The sequence below is a fragment of the Strix aluco genome, chromosome 4, assembly GCF_031877795.1.
Source record: "Strix aluco isolate bStrAlu1 chromosome 4, bStrAlu1.hap1, whole genome shotgun sequence".
Classification (NCBI taxonomy): domain Eukaryota; kingdom Metazoa; phylum Chordata; class Aves; order Strigiformes; family Strigidae; genus Strix; species Strix aluco.
Genome location: NC_133934.1, coordinates 122,010,882 through 122,021,604, shown reverse-complemented (window position 1 = coordinate 122,021,604; position 10,723 = coordinate 122,010,882). Strand labels below are relative to the sequence as shown.

The window sequence follows — 10,723 nt, the reverse complement described above, 5'->3', positions numbered from 1 at the left end:
CTCTACAGCACCTAATGGTGCCTGGTCCAGGCTAGGACTTGTGGTTATTAGTGTAACAACAAAAGCAGCTGCGGTGGTGTATGGGACAGAACTGATATATTTGCTATTTTTGTACATTCTATATCTAACCAGCGCATTCTCTATGCAAACCAATTCGGTTCCTGTTTACAGACCATATCCCCCAGAGCATGTTTGCTGCCCCTTGTCACGGCTATCGGTATTCCTGGTGAAGAGGACTGTACCGCTCTCACTTTGGAGTTTGTCAAGAGCTTCCATGACCCAGCCAGAAAAGCTCTTTGTGAAGCATGCCTCCTTCCTCCCGCTGCAGCTGGAGAAAGCACACTGCCATCCCAGGGCTGTCCAGCTTTAGCACCCTGGCAACCAGGAACAGAAGCTCAAACCAAACCTAGGTCTCCTGTCCCACCTCTCCCAGGGCTTTTAGCGAGCCATTGGGAAGAGCTCCCAAAGATGCTTCAGCAGACAGGCATCATCCAGTTCGCTGCTCTTCATGCTACCAGTTTAGCTGACACTAAGTCTTGTAGGAAATTCATCAAAGTACAAACTAAATCATACATGTATTTATTCACAAGATTAATTTCTAAAAAGCAAAACTACAATATTTCAGTATGACTATATTTATTATTTTCCAGATAGCCTGCTATTGTTTTGTTATTGAGAAATACACCTTCAAACATCGGATTTGTTCAATTTTAGAGGCACAACTATATTTATTATATTTGGCACCGTGAAATGTATTTTTATTGAGAGATTTTTGTCTGAGACCAAACCTGAGTTGTTTGTTTAAAAGCTGTTAATGCCTAGACTGAGATGCTAGCTCTGTAATTCTAATAGGATGTCGTATAGTCTCTTCCTTTGAGTACAGCCCACTTTTTAAAAAGGGAGGAACAAATTCACCGTTGGCACATAAAAGTGCTGTCATTACTTGCAGTCAAGGAACAGAACTTGTTCTACTGGGGGCTAACTCAATAATTCTACTTTATCTTACCGTGCTAGTCTTTCTTCTTATGCCTGACTGGATAAAAAACATTTTTATCCAAAGCTGCATAATTTCAATGTTTTAAAATAACGTTTAAAAGTCACATTGAATTATATGTTACCTGTATATGTGTTAAAAATGGATGAGAACAGGAGTGCCTGCTCTTCTGGTGTGGTATTGATACACCGTCTGGCAATCAAACATTCTTTGCCACTAACCCCTATGTTCAGTATTTTCAGGTAATATAATACCAAGGAACAGTTGATGCACCTTATCCTGAAGCACTTAATAAACTAGAGTCAACATAGGTGAAATTTGAGGAAGCGCTCAGGGAAATCTAGGGACTTCCCTGAAAATTAGGGTTTATAGACTATAATCCCACTGATGATAACTGAGTGATAAAACGCACTTTGTTTGCATTTATAAGAATTCTTGAGTGATTTCATTGTTCTCAAAGAAAAAAAAAGCTGCTTTTGTTCATTGTTGATACAAAGTCACTCTTGTTGTTGCAGACCAGGCACTTCCTACTTTACCTGGGTATTTTTATCCACAGTACTTCGCTGTGTTTGAGAGATAAGCCCTTACTCCAGACTCTGAATAGCACTTCCCCCTCAAATTTGGGGAATGGCAGATTCAGATCAAGATTCAAACTTTCTAGTTTGGGCCTGTCTTTCATCATGGTAAATCAAGAGTCGGCAAATCTAAACAATCTATTCGTGTTGAAATTTTGGGGTTTTTTAATTGTACTTCCTTTTTAGCAAACAACGGAGGTTTATTTTCTTTTCTTCAGGACAGAAAACTGTTTACTCTATGACCTTATTTTTTAAACTGCTGCTTCATTTGCAGGGGGAAGTCCTAATGACCTTGCTCACCACACAGCCTGGGAGCTTATCAATCAGGACAGGGTTTGGCAGGAAGGCAAGAAAACACGCCTGCAATCAGATCTATTACCAGAGATCCCCCTGCCTGGACAAGAGTGTCTTACAGCCAGTGAACGCCTGTATTTACGCATGTTCTTTAATGCTAGGTGTGACTGCAGTCTGAAGACTCAAAATTAGTTCATAAATTAATTTTCTTGGTTTTGTTAAGTTCGATACATGTCCTCTGAGCTGCCTGCAAGCTTTGCACACTGATGATTAATTTGATTTTAAACATATCTTTAATGGCTACCTACAATTTAATCTACACTAAATATCCTGTACGTAATGCACGGTAGGTCAAAATGTGGTCACAAACCCAGACTTTTCCTTTCCACTACCTTTGCATCTTAGAGAGTTCTCACAGCCTGCCTTGACACCAACAGAAACCTTTCCACTGACTGCAGCAGGTGAAGATCTGACCCTAAACTAGGTGACTGGACCTGTACCACAGGATCTGCTTATTCCGCTAAGTTGCCCGAATGGTACGTTTTTAAAACTGTGCTGAAATATGTTCCAGTAAACCTAAAGGAAAGCCAAAGAAAATACCACGCTGGTGTAGCAGCTCTGCCAGGAGGAACTGGTCTGTTCCTTGGTGGGAAGGGAGGTTTTGCTCTTCCTCCCTCCACCATGAAGAAGAGTGAAGCCTTTCCTCCTCTGTCTCATGGTTGGCTCCTCTAACACGCTGATGTATCCGAAACCCAGTGATCCATTTGACGCTCAGGAACCCTTGTGACAGATACAATTAGACAGACCTAGTTGGTCAAAATGGAAGAAGAAAGTGAATTTCACTAGATGTGTACAATCATTCAAATGATGTGGTAAAAAGGCCTTTTATTATACCAAATAGGTTTGCTACCAGCGTAAAGGCAGAGTTGTACTCCTCATCTTTACTGCTGTAAATGCATTTTACGTACCTTTATGTTGTGAGTGCAAAGCTGCGGGAAGATGTGCTGTTTCCTAGATTCCAGCTTGCTTCCGACTGCAGAAATGCCATCATCAGTGATCGTACGTTTCAGAAGAAATCCGATCAGTTCTTCCAGTTAGTGTTTATGGCACTGTCGATTAGAAAATAAACAAAATCCCTTAATGACCAAAGAGGGCAAATTTTGGTACTGGAAGTGTGGAGAAATAATAAATCTGCCAAAGGCATTTCCACCACATCATTTTTCAGAGCTGAACGGCTCTTAAAAATCTTACAAAATATTGCGGTGCTGTAAGCAATAGTTGAAGTAATTTGTGATGTTTTGAGCCATTCCTGCTGCGAGAGCAGGACGGCCTCGAGTGCAGCGAGGCAGCGGGGAGAGCAGCATCCACGCTCGCCACCCCGGCCCCTCCGCCACCGCCACTCCCCAGGCAATCGCTTGACCTTTCCTCGCCCCCCCAGCCCGCCTGCTGCGGAAAGGGATATTGAAATATCCTCCAAGGTACCGTCAGACCGAATTATTTAATCAACTGGTTGTTTCACGGGCGCAAGGGAAAGCTCCGAGCGCGGGGTAAGCGGACTGGCACCCCATGCTTTTGGGGAAGCTTGCTGGTGGCACCCCGGGGGGGTCACGGGGGCCTGACCCTTCCCAGAGGTTGAAGTGCCAGGGGCTGCCCGGGGCTCTCCCCCACTGCGGGGTCGGGCCCCTGTTTTTTGGGGTGGATTGTCCACGCTCCGGGCACCAGGCTCCTAACGCTGGCGGCTTCCCGCAGGGCCGAGTTAGGCGAGGCCACATCACCTCGCGGGGCACGGCGTCCCAAACGCCCGGGTCAAGGGCCCTGGGTGGGGGGACACCCCGCCGCCGGGCCGCCCGGGGCCAGGAAACGCCGCCCCCGGGGCCTGGGGCCGGCCTGGCGGGTGGGCGGAGGGGGGCGGCAGGAGGGCCGGGCCGGGCCGGCGGGCGCTGCCCCGCCGCGCTGAGGGGAGCGCTGAGGGCGGCGAGGCGGGGCCGGGCGGCGAGGCCCCGGCGGCGAAGCGTGTCCCCCCCCGCCCCCGGGGAGCGGCGCGGAGCGGAGCGGCCCCTCGGCACGGCGGGGCTGGGTGGGAAGCGGCCCGGCGGCGGTAGGACCCGGCGGCCGCTCCCCGGAGGATGTGAGCGAGCGCCGCGGAGACGCGTGTGGGACGAGCCCGGCCCCGGCTGCGGGAGCTCGGCCCGGTGGCGCGGGGGGGAGGCGGCTGCGGCGGCGGGGGGGCTGCTGAGCGAGGCGAGGGGCGGCCTCCCCCTCCCGGCCGGAGGCAGGGCGGCGGCGGGGGCGAGGCGGAGCGGCGGGGAAGGCACGGCGGCAGCCGGAGCGGGCGTGTGAGCCCCATGGGCCGAGCGCCTGCGAGAGGGGGAGGAGGAGCCGCCCGCCGCCCGGGGATGGTGAGGAGGCGGCGGCTGCCGGGAGCCCAGTGAGGCCTTCGCTCGGCACCCGCCGGAGAGCCCGCCTCGCCAGCCTCCCCCTTCCCCCCGCTCGCTCGCTGGCTCGCTCCCCCCTTACCTCCCCTTCCCCTGCCTCCCTCCCCGGCTGCTTTCCCTTGCCGCCGCCACCCTCCCATCACCTCCTCCCCGGGCTCCAGCCATGTAAGTGACCCGCTCCCCCGGCTGGGAAGGGCTGGGGGAAGGAAGCGCCGGGGCCGGGGCCTGCTCCGCTCGGCCGCGCCGTGCCCGCCGCATTGTGCGGGGCCGGGAGGGGAGGGGAAGGGAAGGGGGGCGACCGGCCTCCGCCTTCCCCGGGCGGCGGCCGCTGACTCGCCTAGGCCGCGGCGGCGGGTGGGGGGCTGCCCCGCCGCTCCCCTCCGCCCGCCCCAGGCACGGCCGGGCTGTGACCCCCCCCCGGGGCGGCCGGGAGGGGTGGTGGGGGTGAGGGGGGCCGGACTGCGGGCGGCCCCCGGCCGGCGTCCTGCCGGCGGGCCCGGGGCGGACAGGAAGCTGTTGGCTCCCCGGGGATGCGGTGGGTGAGAGGGCGGCGGGGCGGGGGGCTCCCCCGGCGGCCCTCGGGCCTGCCCCGAGCCCCTCGGAGCAGCGGCCCTCCAGCACCGGCGGGGGCTGGGGCGGCCCGGGACCTGCCCGAGCATCCCCCAGGGAAACCGGGGGGCGGGGGGTGTGTGTGTGTGCGCGCGTATTTCTAAAACTGTGGCAAATAAAGTCGCCAAGTGCCCCCCCTCCCACCTTACCCGCCCCCATTTTCTCCCCTTGTCTCTGTAGCCGCGTTGTTCAGCCCAGCTCCGCTTTGCGGACCACTAAGTGTTTGCCGACGGGGGTGTGATTATCTCCGTGGGCATTTGGCGTGTGTAGGTGGCTGTGCAGCGTTTGTGGACTGGATTTTTTTTTTTTTTTGCAGTCGTGTTTTGCAGAGCTGTAGGAAGCTGTTTGCAGATGCCCCCCTGCCCCCCCAGGTGAAATTCTGCAGTTGCTGAAATGTTCTTAGAGACTTACAGGACTTTTGCTTCTGTTTCTTTGTAAAGCACATAATTATAATCACGTACGTGAACGTGCTGGGACTTTTTATGTATTTTACTGACAGTATGCTGTTGATGCTAATACAGCTTGTACCTTGTCGGTCTCCCCCCCCTCTTCTTGCCCCCCCGGGGAAAGTATTTAACTGTTTTTCTTTTTGCTTTGTTTGCCTACCACCTCTAATATGTAAGAAGCAAATCCCTGATTTGCTCTTGTTTATTTATAGCACAGGAGGGATGTACATTTCAAAATACAGTTATAAAGAGTTACTAACACTTAATTCAGAAGAATATTTGTTTACAGGTAAATAAATTTGACATACTGCATGACTAGTAATTACTTTTATGTAGTAGTTAATTTCCTGATGACAGCCACAACATTTGTCTGAGTTAACAGATTCAAAGACACTGTGGAACTACCTTTGATTTTTTAAATATGAGGGTTTTTGTTACGTGCGATGTTTATAGAACTGTTTTCAGTGTGCAGCAGTGGTAAATCACATTTAAGAATTGATTCAATGTCCATAAGTAACTTGTAGCTCCAGCATTCACTTGCTGGCTTATAAAAATGTCCTGTAAGTGATTACATTAAGGATTAAATAGGTTCATGACTGACTTGATTTGTTTGGGGACAGAACAAAACTTCTGTTATAAATACTTTAAAATAGAATTTGATTAAATGCATCTCAAGTGGTACAGAAGTTCTGAGCAGCACAGTTCTTAAATTATATGAGCATAAACTGTAAAAGGACTTGTTCTTGTTGGGGAACATAAAGAGGATTTTGTCTGAGCTGTGTCTTTGACAGAGAGGGTATGAAGAAGTCTCTTTTCTGCCATCACTCAGTTTTGAAATAGCTTAGTTTGAAAAAGCTTAGTTTGTCCTATCAAACTATAGTTGTGCTTGCAGCTTGGACAGCTGGATGTTGTAACTCTGGCCCCTCACCTGAACAATATTAACCTTGTGTCTATTGATCAGCAAAGGCATGGAGAGCACAAGTATTTCAAATTACAGTTTTGTAAACCTAAATTAGGCTAACAGATTGAAAGAAAAGTGGATGTGGCTTTAGAGATTTTTGTTCTCCACTTACCATTTTCCCTATAGCGTAGAATCAGAGAAGCCTTTCTGAAGCTTGTGATAAGCTTGCTGCCATGAAATACCAGTTTAGATGTGGTGTCATTCGACACAGAACATTGAGTAGCAAATACTGGTGACCACACCTAACTCGTGGCCCACAATGCATTTTTGTAAAGTAAGCTAAGATGCTGGAACAACCTGGTCCTTCTAAGCTTTTTTGAAAGCTCTCTGCCCAGATTTGGTAACTGGGTCACAGCGCAAAGCTACTGCGGGCTTAGAGGGCCCTGAGCGCATTGGAACCGCTGCTGCTCCCGCAGAACACCCAAGGCAGGATTTGCATAACTCAGGAGATGTACTTCACTGGTCAAAGCCTGGTGGGGACACCTATGTCTACATTCTACTTGAAATATTGGCTGGAGCCCAGCTTTGTGTGTCTGTGCTGTTCAGGTACAGTTGGCTGTCTGCTGTGAGCTTACGCTGGGATCTACTGCAGCAGGAGAGCTTAGGTTGCTCACGATACCCCATGTAATGGGTCCAGACGCGTGCTCCTCTGCCCCCCTGCAGTTCCTGTGTGTCTCATCTGCTCTCATGACAGTGTCATGTGGCCAAGGTAGGCAAATAGGGGCAGCTGGATCCTTTTTTGCCTGGTCCTGCTGCTGTGGATTGTAAGAACATGTAAGGCTGCATAGCATGTTAGGGCTCAGGGTGTCCTGGGAGCATCAGGACCATGCCACACCAGGGCAGTGGGCATCGGTAACTGGTGGTGTCATGGGTGGTGTGGAAGTGTTAGTCCAGGAGCATGCTTTGCTGTAACCTGCTCTCTGATCTGGACTAATTTACACAGTCTAAAGTGCCAGGTGAGGCGGCAGCAGGACTGAGGTTGGTGGGTCTGATCCTCCTTCAGTCTCTTGCTTACTCTCCCTCATGAAGATGAGGTGATTACCATAGATGTTTCTGCATCCCATAAACTTAGGTTTCAGCTTCAGTGTTAGGGAGGAATTCCTTTTCTTCCTGCTCTGCTTTAGGGTGTGAGTAGAAATGAATATAAAATTTCATCTTGGAGAGAGGACAAGGAAAACAGATTCATCTCTTGATTTTGTGAAGACAAAAGAAGGTGAGCATAGTAAATGAAAGAATAAGAGAAGGAACTCTGATGCGACTCTCCCAATACGGAAAAGACAGTTCTGCTCCACCTTCTGTTGGACGGTTGGTTGGACTGACTCCTTAAAGCAGGTTTTGCTGCTGCAGTGCCTAGGGAAGTGAGTTATTATTTATAAAAAAGTTAATAACCTTTAAGGAATTAATATATGCATAAAACCAGCGTCACCATGATATGATGCTGGTGTCATGCCATTCATGATTTACTGCAATTCAGCCGCTTGAGGAATACTTTGGTATCGAAAAAGTATTACAGAAATGCATATTGAAAAACAGGCAAACAGAACGCTGGGAGAAAGACGGAGTTGTTTAGCTTTTGACAGTATTCAGTCATGTGCAGACACAGGCTGGAGCAGCCAGGTCATACTTACCTCAGATGCCCTCTGTTCACTGGGAACCATTCCTAGATGGCCATAAATGAGGACTGTAATCTTTTTTTTTTTTCCCCTCCAAGGATTTTATGGAAAAGGAACTTTCTCTGGTTTACGCATCTCCAGTAGTATGTTGACCTGTAGTTAACTTGCTCTTCTATTCCGAGAAATTACTCTTACTTGCTGCTGCTGTCTTCAATAGCGTCTTTTACTAAAATAGATATATTAGGCACAGCTTGAATGTGTGTTTTAAAATATACCTGATAGAGGAGGTTTGCTGCTGTTGGAGCTGTGTCTATGGACATCTTGTTGGACAGTGAGAAGGGATCCCCAGCTCTTCGCAGCGTGAAGAAAAGATAGCTTAAGTTCCCCCTTATAAAATAAGAGGCTGTGCATAGCTGACTGAAGGACTGAGGTGGAGCCCATGCTGCAGTTTGGTGTCAGGGATTTAATGTTTTACCACTTTGTTGTGCCATGCTGCCCAATCTCCTGTGCATGGCTCCTTTATAAGACCCCCTACCCCCTTCACCACCCCTCTCCCTTCAAAGGAGACAGGCAGGTGAAGACACATTGGTAGTAGCAGGGCTGCAGTAGCAAGTGAAGAGTGTTTCTTGGGTAGAAATTGAAAAGGCAGTCCAAACTTTTTGAACACCACAGAGAGTAGAAAAAGTAGTTCCTCTGAACTTAGGGTTTCTTTGTTGATCTGCTTTTTTGGGCTGTATTGTCATTCAAATTCAGATTATGAGATGACAGTTTAGCTGGTGAAGAGCAGGAGGCTGCCAAGTGGTAATCTTGGCAAGCATTAACCCAGAAAAACCTGGAGTAAGTTAGGTGCAGATTGCAGAATTTTGGGCCTTTGCACCTTTTTCTGTTTTTAATAATAGGATTGTCCTTTCTACAGACTAGTTTGGCTTGTAGCTTACTTTTTTAGGTATGGTTATTGAAAAGGATATTGATTGTTCAGTGCAGCTAAATTGTTGAATTCAAGATGCAGAGATAGGTCGCACAGTCCCTGTGTTCTCTGGCACAATGTTAGAAGTGTTAATTTTCACATCTGGGTGTTGCATTTCCAGGCCTAAGCTGTTATAATCTTAGGGGTTTTGCTCAACACTTTGCAAATTGCTCGATGCTTAAACGAAGCCTCTAAATGAAGTCTGGTCTCCTCTTGACATCAACAAGTCATTCTAGCTTGCATGGCTGTTGTGCATGAAGTTTTGAAAGGATGAAAGCCTGCCATGTTTGTCAGGTTCTATCCTAATTGCTCTGGAGCTAAAGGAGTTTGTTCCAAGGTAACTCTGGCAGCTGTGGGTTACTGGTCTCTATTCTGCAGTATATGGTGTTGTCATATTTATTTATGAAATTAAGGAATTCTTACATGTCTCTTGTTCCAATGTAATTTTTCGTGTGTTTTCCCTCCCTCAAGCAAATGTCTTACGTGTTTGTTGGGAGTTAATAATTATAACCAGTGAGATATGGCAGATACGTAATTTGAAAAAAAAAACCAAAAACCAGCCCACCTTGTTTCTGGGGAAAAACTAGAAAATAAAGTGTTATTGGAAAAGCTGAGGAATAGTGACAAACAGTGAAAGTTCATAGGCAAAGTATCAGGGGAGTGACCTCCTTTGTCCCAGTCCATTTCTGCAGGCAGTGGATGGAACTTGTTCAAATTTGACCTCCTTGCTTTGGCTGCCCGTTTCAGAGTGCTGGTGACGTACAGTACAGACCCCTCTGTCCCTGCTGGGGTTTCAGTTCTAGTTGGATTCGTTCTTACCACCTGTTTCTTCCATCCAGGGTTGTGTCTTAGTGAGTTATGGGGAATTAGTTGCTTTTTAATCTAGTTTCTGATGGATGGCTATCACCTGCACGCTCAGAGATAATTGATGCATGTGTGCCAAATGCATGCAGAGACGGTGTGTATTTGTTAGGGAGGAATGCGATGTCTCTGTGGTTGGAGAGACACTCCAGTAAAAAACAGGTCTTTGGTGGCAGGTTACAAATGCTGCTGGGTTTTGTTTTATTGAACTTCTTGATTACTGCTGGGAATTTGTCACCAATTACATTTTTTGATCACTCAAGTAATACCAGATTGAATGGTGATATGGACACTTTGGAGAGCACAGAAGTCATTAAAGAAAAACAAACAGAGAACATTTGTACCACCAGAAGAAAAATAATCAGATTCCATTTAGAAAAATAAAAAAAGCTAATGCATTTGGGAAGACAATACTTCAATGAGGAAGAGAAATGCACAGAATGTTTCTGTGGTAGTCAGCCATGAACTAGACATGTTTTCAATAAGATATGGCAGTTTTTAGCTATTTAGATAGGGACTTCATCTCATAAAGCAGAGGGGTAAAAATCCTAAGTGGTACTTAGGTGTATTTCATTGTGAGAAAGACAGCAGCAAACTGCAGTGCGTTCAGGGAAGAGCAATAAAATTGATCAGGGTGCTATAAGGGCTGACTTAGAATAACAGAAATGTATGTGAGCTTATCTGAAATTCTCTGTATACCTCTGAGAGGTAGGAATTATAAATATCAGAGGTTGGGGAGTTGAGATCTGCGTAGGATTAACAGGGTGATGCTGAAGGTAGGAAAATTTGAAGCAGAGTATTGGGAACTTTTACTGTCAGAGGTTTATCTCTAAGGTGCACTGTGTGCTAGTTGGTAGACTGCTATACATCAGGCTGTAAAGAAGCCTTCCAGAAGAGGTTCTGGAAGTTTTCTTACCAGGAAATATTTAAAACCGGACTTTGTGAAATCTCAGAATTTTTATTGTTGT

General features: G+C 47.8%; 1 protein-coding gene and 1 long non-coding RNA gene across 6 annotated transcripts in view; one reads left to right on the top strand and one right to left on the bottom strand.

Moving 5' to 3' along the window:
* Nucleotides 1-619: 619 nt before the first annotated feature.
* On the bottom strand, nt 620-4,561 carry LOC141921990 (uncharacterized). The gene is made up of 3 exons (XR_012622854.1): nt 4,442-4,561; nt 2,832-2,972; nt 620-2,643 (listed from the first exon to the last, which is right to left on the bottom strand). It is a non-coding gene; the product is annotated as an uncharacterized LOC141921990 (long non-coding RNA).
* Nucleotides 3,821-10,723, top strand: part of AKT1 (AKT serine/threonine kinase 1) — a 76,327-nt gene continuing 69,424 nt past the window's right edge. The window contains exons 1-2 of one of the 5 annotated variants that reach the window (XM_074820893.1): nt 3,821-3,991; nt 5,224-5,364. The gene's annotated coding sequence lies outside the window, so the exon portion shown is untranslated. Of the gene's footprint in view, nt 3,992-4,052; nt 4,464-5,223; nt 5,365-10,723 lie in introns of those variants that run through there. The other 4 variants (XM_074820891.1, XM_074820892.1, XM_074820895.1 and 1 more) reach the window with 4 other exon arrangements.